The sequence below is a fragment of the Diorhabda carinulata genome, chromosome 6, assembly GCF_026250575.1.
Source record: "Diorhabda carinulata isolate Delta chromosome 6, icDioCari1.1, whole genome shotgun sequence".
NCBI lineage: Eukaryota > Metazoa > Arthropoda > Insecta > Coleoptera > Chrysomelidae > Diorhabda > Diorhabda carinulata.
In genome coordinates this window covers 13,259,103-13,271,513 of record NC_079465.1, presented here as the reverse complement: position 1 = coordinate 13,271,513, position 12,411 = coordinate 13,259,103, and the positions used below count along the sequence as shown (strand labels likewise).

Sequence of the window (12,411 nt, the reverse complement as noted above, 5' to 3'; positions counted from 1 at the left end):
CTAAAATTTCAAGGTAATTTTCAGTTGTATATGTAATTTTTATTTGAAATAAAATGCTTCAATTTCTTAAGGCCTTGTGTATTCAAATCATATATGATGCCTGTAATTCACCAATATATTATTTTTAAATACTTGTTCTTAATTACATGATTTGACTTTGTATACTTAATTACGTTATTTTTTCCAAATATACTTTTAAAAATTCCAAAATGTAGTTTTTATTATAGTAGCGACATAAAAGCAGGAAAGCCATTTTATTGAATTAACTATCAAGTGAATAAATAGTAGTAATAATATTTCTCATATGTGCTACTCAATTTATCATTTAGTTTTTAACCATTTTGAAATTTATATTAGAAACCATAGGTTTTCATGAGTTTTAAGAATCATTCCTTATCATTATGTTATGCTTGTCAAAAACTAGGCCATCTAGTTGGTTTCTGTAAAATTAAGTTAAGATATAATAAAAATAATGAAAACAAAACTAAAATTGGAGAAAAACCAAAAAGTAAACAAAAAGCATGCAAAATTTGTAGAAAGATAAATCACAATTTTTTCTTCAGAGATACAATAATGCATCTAAAGCTGGAAAATCTATAGAGAACAAAGTGTCATTTTTGGCAGAATACAGAGATTTTGATGATTTTGTGAAAAATTCATTCATAATGGATTTATGAAACACTTTACATATGACTAATAATATGCAAGAATATATGTATGCCATTGGTCAAAATGAAGAACAAAATTTATTTAAAAACAACAAACTGTATATCATGAAAGACAATAAAAAGGCCTAAAATGGCACGACAGGCCTATCCCAGCTAGCACGCTAACATCTGAAAGATGTCACATTTGAAATTACTTTTCTGACATTTTGACGATTTTTTGGCGTACGAATGACGTTCTTTTAACCTTATATTGTTAAGTTAAATGACGTCATGTTTAGACGTTTAATGGACGTCAGTTATATATTAGAATGACATTTTTATGATATCTAATAAAAAAACAATTATTAAGTTGAAAAATGTATTACAAAAAAACTTATACATAAAATATTTATAAAATATAAATAATTATATATAATATAATTATAAATTATATATAAAAAACTATATATATATATATATATATATATATATATATATATATATATATATATATATATATATATATATATATATATATATATATAATTGAAAAATCTTTCAGTATGATTGTATGATTTAAAATAAAGATTTGAGAAATATAAAATATTATCACAACAAAATACTTAAAAACAGCTTACACACATAACTTACAAACATTCCTTATACAGAACCAAATAGGATAATAATATGTAGGACATAAGTATTAAAAAGTACATTAAAAAAATTTACAATTCTTCAAGTATGATTTAAAAAAAACATGTATAAAATATAAAATATTATCAAAACCAAATACTTTAAAACATAACACAAAATATAAATCTTTGTGAGTATTCTAAACCTGATGAATAGAGACATGTTGAAATATTGAAAGTTTTCCAGCTGTTGTCAAAATCAGCTTTAAATAATAAAAGTTTATTGAAACTTTTTGTTTTGGTTGTCCAGCGCACACGCGTTTTGTGTAGCGTCAGCCATTTTTCCAACAGGACACTGATGCTTTTTTATTTTTAAAATTCAACGAGGCAATACATTCGGAAAATAAAATTCAAACCCACTTCCTTGTCTTAGTAACTACAAATTTTATATATAAAATATTTGTAAATTCTTTCACATATTTTTTACTTAAATTTAATAATTGAAATTTATCACTTATAAATGCTCATGAACCACACAACTAGGGGAGACCAGGGTTGGAAGTCACTCCAGTGAAACAAGAATTATACAAGCTATTTAAAAGAATGTGGATTAAATGTCTTGAAACCTGAATAATACATATAAAGAACAAGGAAGGAACACTCTAGCTATATATATAGACGATGCAATTTTGATATATGACAAAGAAAAATGGAAAAGATGTTGAAAACCTGATGAAAAATCTCAGAAACAAAAGTGAGATGATCGAAAGCAAAGAAGCAGGTGAATACCTTGAAATTAATATAACAAGAAATTCAGAATACTTGATGTTGAATAAAGCACCGTATACTCAGGCAGTATTCGAAAAATTTAACATGACAATTCTAAGCCAATGAAAACACCAATCCTAAGTGACAAAACTGGAGACACAACAAAAAATAAGGAATTTCTATATAGAGAAGTCTTAGGAAGTTTACTTTACCTGACTAATAAAAATAGAGCAGACCCTACACCTATGCTGTGAACAAGGAATATGGAAAACCTACCCATCTCGATCTAACAAATGTATAAATATAGAAGAAATTTTTCAATTCCATTGCAAAGTATTTAAACGCCTTTGCAAACTATGGACTGAAGTATAAACAATGGCGGTACCAGGGCTTTCACAAGGGGGGGGGGGTCATTAGTATTAGGACGAGTCCTCCCCCAAAGACATGGCATTTTAAGCCTTTTACTCACAAAATATCAGTTAATTACGTTGTTTTTGACATTCATATTAATTAGTTTATGTCAGATTCTTCTACTTCTTAGTCTTGAATTTCCTGAGCATTTTATTTTTGTTTTATTAGGTATTGTTTTGATATTCGAAATATCCACGGTGTAAAATAATTCGTACTTTTACATATTCCTACTTACGCCCTTTCATAAGAAACAAAAAACCAAGTTTAAGGGGGGGTCATGACCCCCCTGGATCCGCGCTTGAGTATAAAATAAATACAGATGTGAGAGTCAACTGCCTATTGCTCAGATTTTGCTGGTGATGCCAAAGATCGAGAGAGCACTAGCGGCTATGTAATATATTATTGTAAAGCCCCCGTACATTAATACTCTAGAAAGCTGCCAATAGTCGCAACGGGTTTTCTTTGATGATTCTGTCTCTGAGTGATGTTTTTTCTGCCGCGCTTTCCAGTACTATGTGGAGAGTTGAGAGATTTAGAATCACTTCTAGTACAGCTGCTGGGCAAGATTTGTCAGAATATGCTAGCACAGAAAATAATATTGCTGATTTATTTACAAAACTTCTCGATTGTAATAAATTCCAAAAATTTCGAGCAAGATGTACTGTCCTCATTAAATGTAAAATTTAAAAAAGAAGAACAAGTTGTTTTGACAAGATAAATGTCGTTTGTAAAATCGGCGAAAGAAAATTTAATACTAAGGTATTTTTATTCTGAAAAACCTAAAAATATTAAAACCTCTGTCACCTATCAATTACGCTACTCAAGAGAAATATAGTAGACCATATATTTGAATATTAAATATTTAGTAGACAGGCATTAGAGGGGAATGGATAAGTTATAAAAAAGACAAATGAAACAACTCGTCAGTTGATCATACTGATCCACCAGACTGGAGAGACCCAAGGAATCTCCACAGAGAAGAGGGTTGTCTACTTTCATGAGCCCTACACAATCCACTTTTGGGACGCCACAAATTACAGCAGTGTAGCCATCCTAGGAGAGCTTTCGTCTTGGTTTCATTGACAAGAGCAATAACATATTTGCCACTCCACAATTGAAGATAGCATTTTGCTGCTAAGTGTTTTTCTGTTATTGAATTATTTATTTGAATGTGTTTTATGTCCTATAGGGTGTGTGATCTTCTTCTTACAATATTCTATATTTTTTCCACAATTTAAGTATTACATACATATGTTCAAGATAAAATATTCCCTCATCTAAGTTGCTTGTCTGCTTTTTGTTACATTGACAAAATTGCTTCCAGTTATGTTTATCGAATACATTCCAGTAAATATTTCCGCAATCTTTTGAATTAATATATTGGTCGGCTTTAATTTTTTTGGTTCCGTTTCTCATGTTGCATATGTTTTCACAATTTTAAGAAGCACTCACATTTTATTTACCTTATAAAGTGAGATTTACATGAAAGAAACCACATTATTTATTGTCATGCTGTTTGTTCAAATTTGACTATAAAGTGTAATTTGTGACGTCAGATGACAGTCTGACAGATTTGGTTAAGTAGACTGTCCTATTTTCTGAGTAGATAGAAAAGACTGTCAGAATAATGATTAGTTTTATAGAAAAATCGTATATGGGTAGCTTTGTTTATATTTGTATTATTAAATAGTAAATACTAGAAAATAATTTGCACTCCCGGAAAGTGAAAAAAATTAGAAAAAAACGTGCTCTTGAAAACGTATACCTCTGGTAGAAAAATTGTATTTGATTAAAGCAAGAAGTACATAGTTTTATTTGAATTAGTATCATCTAATAATATTAAATTTTCTATCTGCACCCCTCTCAAAAGCGAGAAAAAAATGATTTTCTAAAGACGGATCAACATTAAAATATAATCTAGCATTCAATCAGATTCTTATTTTTTATAGCAAAATTGCAAAAGTGGTAACAATTGAATGAATATCTATAAATTTATACGTGAATGGAGAAAATTGATGAAATCAAATGTTCTGATAGCATAAAATAAAGCACAGTATTTAAGTTATTCAATATATCAATCAACTGCATAATTGTCTGATTATCTAATCATAATTTTTATTCATATCAAAAAGTGCTGCGGTGACAATAAAAGCCATTGTGAAATTGGTTATTGCAGTGTCCAAAATGATAGTCAAAAGATATTACTTGAGCTGAGTTAAAGATAAAGATTAGAAAAGAATAAACAATCAGGTCCATCAGCTCTACATTGTATTTCAACTCAATTTTACCAACTTTAGTTAATCATTTACTAATATAGTATATTTATTTAAGAATAAATACAATAAAGTAATGCAGTATCTCTAAAGAATCGGTCATTCATAGCTCCAGGAGTTCAATCACAGCTACAAAGAAACGCTATGAAGTAACCATTTGCTACTAAACATATATCCCTATCGTGATAATAAAGGTGAGGGTAGAAAAGTATAGCCACATTTAACTGTAGTAGCGTATTAAATATATTGTCAATAAATGACTTAATGAGCCGTCAATAATACCCTTTTTCAGAAATGTTTTTTCTTTATTTTTCAATTTCAATCGAAAAAAAACTTTACTTCCGCACCTTTCTGAGTTACATTTTTGATTTCATTATATAGTATAAAGTCTTATAAAGAAAACGGCTTAAAATCAGGTGCTAGTTTTTGCTGGTTTTAAAAATAAACGAGTTTGAAATTTTTTTGACAAAAATAGGAAAAAATCGGATTTTGTGTTAATATTATTTTTTTATTGTTATAGGTTCACCTGGCTGCTCGGGGGTGAAAATGTTGACTCGTAAATACCTCTTGGATTAATGAAAAAATTAAATATTTAGAAAATTATTTACTCGTGTGTTACGGGAACACAGAAGAACATAAAAATGTGATAAAAAATAAGTTTTCGTATTTTAAATGTGATTTGATAAAGAGGTGGTCTCGGGCGCACAGAATACTTGAAAACTTTTTGGCGGCCAATAATTCTTGGTTGGAAGGAACATTTGAGATCTCCGTAGACACGCATCAAAGGCCAGGATGACCTACCAAATCTTTTACCGAATCTAACGAAAGAACAAAGAGAAGAAAAACTGAAGATGTCCGCGCATCTTACGACGAAGTAATTGTTCACGTGGCACAAGTAATTTTACAAACAGAAGGAAAAAGAAACGCGTCTACTGTTTTAAAAGACATTACAAATTCTTCTGCTTCTGCCAGTGATTGTAAAAACAGACATTCAAAGTCTAAAGAAATAGAACCCCTTACTCCTCTGCAAGCACTGACAATGTTTGTTGAAGCCGATTTGACCAGAAGACAGTACGAAATTATTCGAGCAACGAACAAAAGAATCTATCCACATTATGAATTATTATTGGCCAAAGAAGATTGCTACCCACCCAAGGAGTCATTACGAGTGACGTCTACCTGCGCAGAAGAAAACCTACAATCTTTGTTGGATCACACTGTAACAAGATTATCCCTCTTCTTAGAAGAAGTCTTACTCACACTTGATACCGTTGAAAGGAACTCGTTACTGTTAATCTGCAAATGGGATTGTGACGGCTCTCAACAAGCCCAGTTTAAACAAAGACTCTCAAACAAAGATGAATCTGGTGCTAATATTTTTATAAGCTCATTTGTGCCCCTACGAATTGTTTGTGGTGAGGATAAAAGTAAAATCGTGTGGCAAAATCCAACTCCATCTTCACCTAGATATTACCGACCAATAAGATTTAGATTCGTAAAAGAATCTACGGACATCACAAAAGAAGAAATCAATTATGTAAAGAATAGTGTAAACTCATTAAACTTGACGAAAGTTGACCTCAATGGAGAAAATTTTTTTTTCAATATAGTTTTAAAATGATTATGGTTGACGGAAAAGTTTGCAATGCAGCTACAGACATCAAATCGACCAGCAGATGTTATATATGTGGAGCTACATCAAAAGATTTTAATGATTTAACAAAAAAAAAATGATGTATGCCCTGAAGCTCTTAAATTTGGCCTTTCCGTATTACATGCAAGAATCCGGATATTCGAAAGTGTGCTGCATTTAGCATATAAATTGCCCGTGAAAAATTTCGCGAGAGACGAACCGAAGAAGAAAAAAATCTAGAAAAGCAAAAAAAACTTGATATTCAGCAAAGATTTAGAGAGGAGACAGGTCTCTTAGTCGATATGCCAAAAAGTAACTTCGGAAACACAAACGATGGAAATACCAGCAGAAGATTCTTCGAGAACCCTGAATTGGCTGCAGAAATCACTGGGATAAGTTATGACTTGATTATTAGATTAAAAGTGATATTAGAAGCCATATCAAGCGGCCATACGATTGACGTAGCAAAATATGATAAATACGCCATGGAAACTGCGAAACTATATGTTGAGTTATATGGCTGGCATCCTATGACTCCAACGATGCATAAGGTCTTAATTCATGGAGCTTCATTAATAGAAAATTCGTTGTTGCCGATAGGGCAACTTTCGGAAGAAGCTGCTGAGACCCGCAATAAACATTTTAGGTCTTATCGCCTAAACTTTGCTCGAGGGAAGAATGCAACTTAGATATTTATCATAGGTTACTTTCAACATCCGACCCATTTATTAGTTCCATGAGAAAGACCAAAAAAACCGCTTCAAAATTATTTTTGCCTGAGACAATGCAGCTATTAATTCCTGCTGAGCCAAACCGACCAATGGAAATTGATGAAAGCGGCTAAAATTTAAATGTAGATGAATAAGTCTCCAATGTATGATTGATTATTTTTAGTGATTATCTATTTAGCTTATGTAACTTCAATATTGTATAACGAATGTAAAGATCCTTTTAATAATATAATATATTCACTTACTTATTAGAACAAAATAAACTTTGTTTTATTTAATAATACATACCTGAACGTATTACTAAAACGTAGACAGATGTCCCTCCTTAGGGAAAGCCATGATTATGTCATATGTATTTTCAATATAATATTAAAAAACACTTTGAAATCAACTACGATCTCGAATAAAATATTTTTTGATAAAAAATCACAAGTAGGTGCGCCTAACCACCGTGCACCAACAAATAATTTCGAGTTATTCCAAACACATAATTCTTTTTATGTAACTATTTTGTAATATAAATATCACATAAAATAATTTTGGCCGCCTAAATCCTGAAAAACGATCTATGTGCGCCGGTCAAGGATAAAGAATCAGATTAGTAGAAAAAAAATGATTATCAGAAATTCTCGAGCGCGTCAGATTAAGGTATGGTGAGTTAATAACATCCTAAAAAGTGTATATTCCACTAATCAGACAGTTTGGAATTTATGTAAAGAGAGGGGAGGGCGACAAAGTTGAAAAAAAAACGTCATCTCGACATTTTCAAGCGTAGTTCAATTTTTTTTTATTTTAAAGGAAATAAATTAAAGATGACGAAAAATATATAATCTGACGATTTCCACTAGTCGTAGTAATAAAAATTCATCGATAACGTTTAATACGCACAGCGGCGTGATGCCTATATTCCTCTTTCCTATTCCTATCTCACTTTTTCTCTATCCTATTACTCTCTAATTCTGTCCCCACTCTGTTTTCTGACCACACAGCTCATTCGTGACATAATATTATTTACAACAACTTTTTTGTTTATTTTGTTATTTAGATATAACTTATGTGCATTAAAGTTCAAAAATATTAACTATGAGTAATAATAGCATATTTGTGTATTTTGTTGTGAAACTACTTGGCAAAAAATAATTAAATTAATTTTAAAAATACTACAAAAATGTATAAATATCTTAGAATATTGTTGAAACAAACCGGTTTTCCGAAAATACCGGACAAAATAAGATAATCTCGAACTTTCGATAGAATCCTCATTAAATAGAGTATATCATGCACAGTGCTGGAAAATATTTACAGCTGTAAAAATACCACAAAACGTTAAGTATTTAGAACAGTAAAATATCATATAAGTAATATTCCTATATGAACAGTTGAATAAGTGTAAGGTGTTAAGGGGAGTTTACACAGTGCCAGTTGCTGGGCTGGTCAGTAAACAGTAGCTGTACTTGGCGAGTGGGGACCAAAATATGCAGTTGCTCACCCGTTTACACCTAGTTAAGTAGCTGTACGGTATCAAAATTCTGCGAGGCAGTGAGCTTGCGGGTCACAAACAAAATATGTCGAAAGTAAAAATTGCGATACGCAAGGTAATACAATCTTTTTCCTTAATTTTGTGCGATGAGTTGATTAAAGAAATGGAAAGTGATCTGAAAAGAAAAAGAAAAAGACGGATTTGGGTCAGAAATTGGTTGCAAAATAAATCCTCAGGAGCTACAAGCATGATTATGAAAGAGCTATATTATCAGGACCCTCGTGAATATCAAGCTGTTATGCGATTGACGCCTTCACAGTTCGAAATTCTTTTAAATTTAATTGCTACAGGTATTCAACGCAGTGACACATTTATGCGTAAAGCTATCCCAGCTAGAGTGAAACTAGAAATAACCTTGACTTTTCTGGCCTTTGGAATGACATTCAGGATGTTGTCAGTATTATATAGGGTATCGAAGGCATCCATATCGAAAATGATACCAGAAGTTTGCGATGCTATAAGTGATAGCTTAAAAGATTATATTAAGGTAAGTATAGGCTGTACTGTTTATGTTTATATATTTACTAAAAAAACAAAAGCTTACAAAAACGCAAATATTACAAAAATAACGTAGCTTCCATGAAACATTTTGGTTCCGATAAATATAACTATATGGAAAATGATTATTTAAACTTGTGACGAATTCTTGGTTTTAAGGAATATTAGCATTTAATATTGCTTGGGCTACCAAGTCATCAGTATCATTTGCCATTGATGACATCTCTTCCATAGTATTGCTTGTGTGTACTGTCTGATGTGAGTACTGTGAATATAAATGAGGAGGCGATTGAGAAGTACTGCAAAATGAGTGTTCGCTTGCAGTTGGTGTTGGTGTAGTACACGATGTGGAAGGTGTAGACGCATGTGGATTATATAGGTTTTTCAGTCTGGATTTTGTTAAGACTTGCTGCATTTCAGCATTCGCGTTTAGCATATCCGGCACAGATAGTTGCTTTAATTGAACCGCAATGTGTTTGCCTATTATGTCGCACTCGTTTTCCTTTTCTTCAAGTGGTAATCGTAAACTCTTATGAAGTCTTTCAGCTCGTTGATTGCTGCATGTATGGTACTTTCTTTTGGAACTACATTTCTCTTTATTCCTTTTTTTGGGGATAGGTTCCTCTTTTTTGCTGTTGGCGTTCTGGCAATGCCTATAGTATCATCCTTGTTTATGTCCTCATCAGTTTGTGACATATCCACGCTATCTTCAGTAAAATCATGGGTTTCCTGCAATGAAAATGTATTTCTATTTACAGATACCAAATCAAGACGAGTGGCAAGATATACAGCTAGGATTTAATGAAAGATGGGACTTTCCAGGGTGTTGTGGTGCCATAGATGGAAAACACATTATAATTCAAGCACCACCGAATTCTGGCAGTGAATACTATAATTACAAGGGAACTAATAGCTTCTTGCCCTAGTGGGTCATAATTACTGTTTTCCAAAACAGTTCTTTACATCCACTTTTAGAAAACGACTCATTACTACCCCAAGGGTCAGTATTGGTTGGAGATGATGCATTTCCACTCAAACCATACTTGTTAAAGCCCTATTCAAGTACGCCAACAATTGCGGAAAAAATATTTAATTACAGATTAAGCAGAGCGAGACGCATTGTGGAGAACGGATTTGGTATTCTGGCAGCTCGTTTCCGGATTTTGGGAAAACCAATTCAAGTCGACGAACAAACGGCAATAAAGATTGTCAAATCTACATGCACATTACACAACTAGTTACGAATGACTATACCAAATACTTATACACCTCCAGGAAGTGCAGATTACGAAGATAATATAAATTTGACTATAATTCAAGGACAGTGGAGATCAGAAATTAATGAATTACCAAGTATAAGACGTTCCCGAATAAATAACAGGTCGAAAGCAATTGCTGAGAAGTTGAGAAATAAATACAGAGATTATTTTAGTGGGGAAGGAGCAGTTGATTGGAAAACGTATATGATAAAATAAAAAAATATTGAAATAAAATAGTATGTATACCCACCAAATTGCTTGTTGTTTCTTTCTCCTTTAAATTAATAACTTTCATAATGTAGTCCATAATGTCGAACCATTTTATAGAAGGCTTATAAATGTCGTCTGTACCACTACCACTTTTCTTACTTTTCTCAATTTTTATGAGTTCTTGGTTATATGTTGAACGCAAATTTTTAATTTTTTTAGTTACATCTTTCTCAGTGAATCCTGGGATATTCATTTCTTTAGCAATATGCTGTAACGAAGTTCTCCGTGCATCTCTATTTTTATATTCCGAATCGAACAAATTCCATAAATTTTCTTGGTCTCGATACAGGTTAACGAATTTCACGTTTTCTTGGCCGCTCCAACGTTCCGCTATTTTAAGAAGTGAGGCGAGCGCGCCGTCGCGTCGCGTCTACTGTCTAGCAAGGTACTGTACTCGCCGTTTAAATTAAACGAATAGGATGCGAGCTACTGGCTTAATGTCTCGTGGGGGAAGGCAAGTGGCCAGTTAAATCAAAAAATCTTGGAGTTACTCGCATTCAGTAGCTGCCCATCCTTGAAGAGACAGTAGCTCGGCGGATCCATTTAAACGGTAACAATAGCTGGCATACAGTTACTTGCCGTCTCAACTGACCCGTTAGCTCGCACCGTGTAAACTCGCCTTTAGACTAAGTGAAACAAATCGTTCTCTATCTCCTCTGAGCGCTTCAGTTAGTTCTGCGCATCTTTTGCGCGCATGAAGCATGCGCAGTATAGATAAGTGTCCTGATCCAGGAAATAAATATTGTCGGCACCGTAACGTAGAGAGGCTTTTTCCCTTAGGAATGGTCTATATAGGAGTATTACATATATGTAAAATAGTGAAACGTACGTGACAATGCATTGGAAGTTTCCGTATATAGCTCATTTTTTTATACCTTTAAATCACATGCAACTGTTGATTCCACATCTATTGAGGCTGCTGGTACATCGACAGACGAGTAAGTGCTAATATGACTTCATAAAGTTACAGAAACGCAATCTCAGGATGAGTCAGAAGAGGATAATAGATGATTAATAGATCAATCAATTATATAAAATAATGTTTCATTGGCATTTTCTTCAAAATGATTTTATAATAAATACATGTATTCTACATGTATTTATTATATACAACCACTTTTTTATTTGTATGCTATTTCCTGAGCTTATTTTTTTAATTATCAGATTAGGCCAATCCCTCCAAATAATCGTCAGATTATGAGATAGCACGTCTAAGACATAAAGATAAGACACAAATATCTTAATCTGATGCGCTGGACTATTTCAAAATGGCGAATTTTTTAGGAATATTCTATAAACGGCCACGAGTTGTGTCACATCCAAATCGTCAGATTATTATTTGAGAGCTTTGTTTAAGTTCACTCAACATCCCCATATAAAATCTGACGTGGTCGATTAATTTTTTTCCTCATTTTCAACCCTTACGTATCACCACACCTATCATGAGAACGATCGGATTAACGTTATTAAAAATACATAGGATATGGATGCTATCAATATCCGACCCGTATGTCGATGCAACAGTTTTTTTTCACATTTTGAAAATCTGTAGCTACTCCTACCGCCGATGAAAAGGTATGTATACATTATATGACATTTTTTTCATTTTATTATCTGAGCTTCGCAACACATTAAGCCTCTATGACGATCGAGTAAATCCCCACTTTGATATTATTAGATGATACAAATTCAAATAAAACTATATACTTCTTGATATAATGCAAATTATGTAATAGTATTTTTCTAGTA

The 12,411-nt window shown here is 32.4% G+C and overlaps 1 pseudogene; it reads left to right on the top strand.

Moving 5' to 3' along the window:
* The first annotated feature begins 8,738 nt into the window (after positions 1–8,738).
* LOC130895303 (uncharacterized) lies at positions 8,739–10,371 on the top strand (annotated as a pseudogene).
* The last annotated feature ends 2,040 nt before the right edge of the window (positions 10,372–12,411 follow it).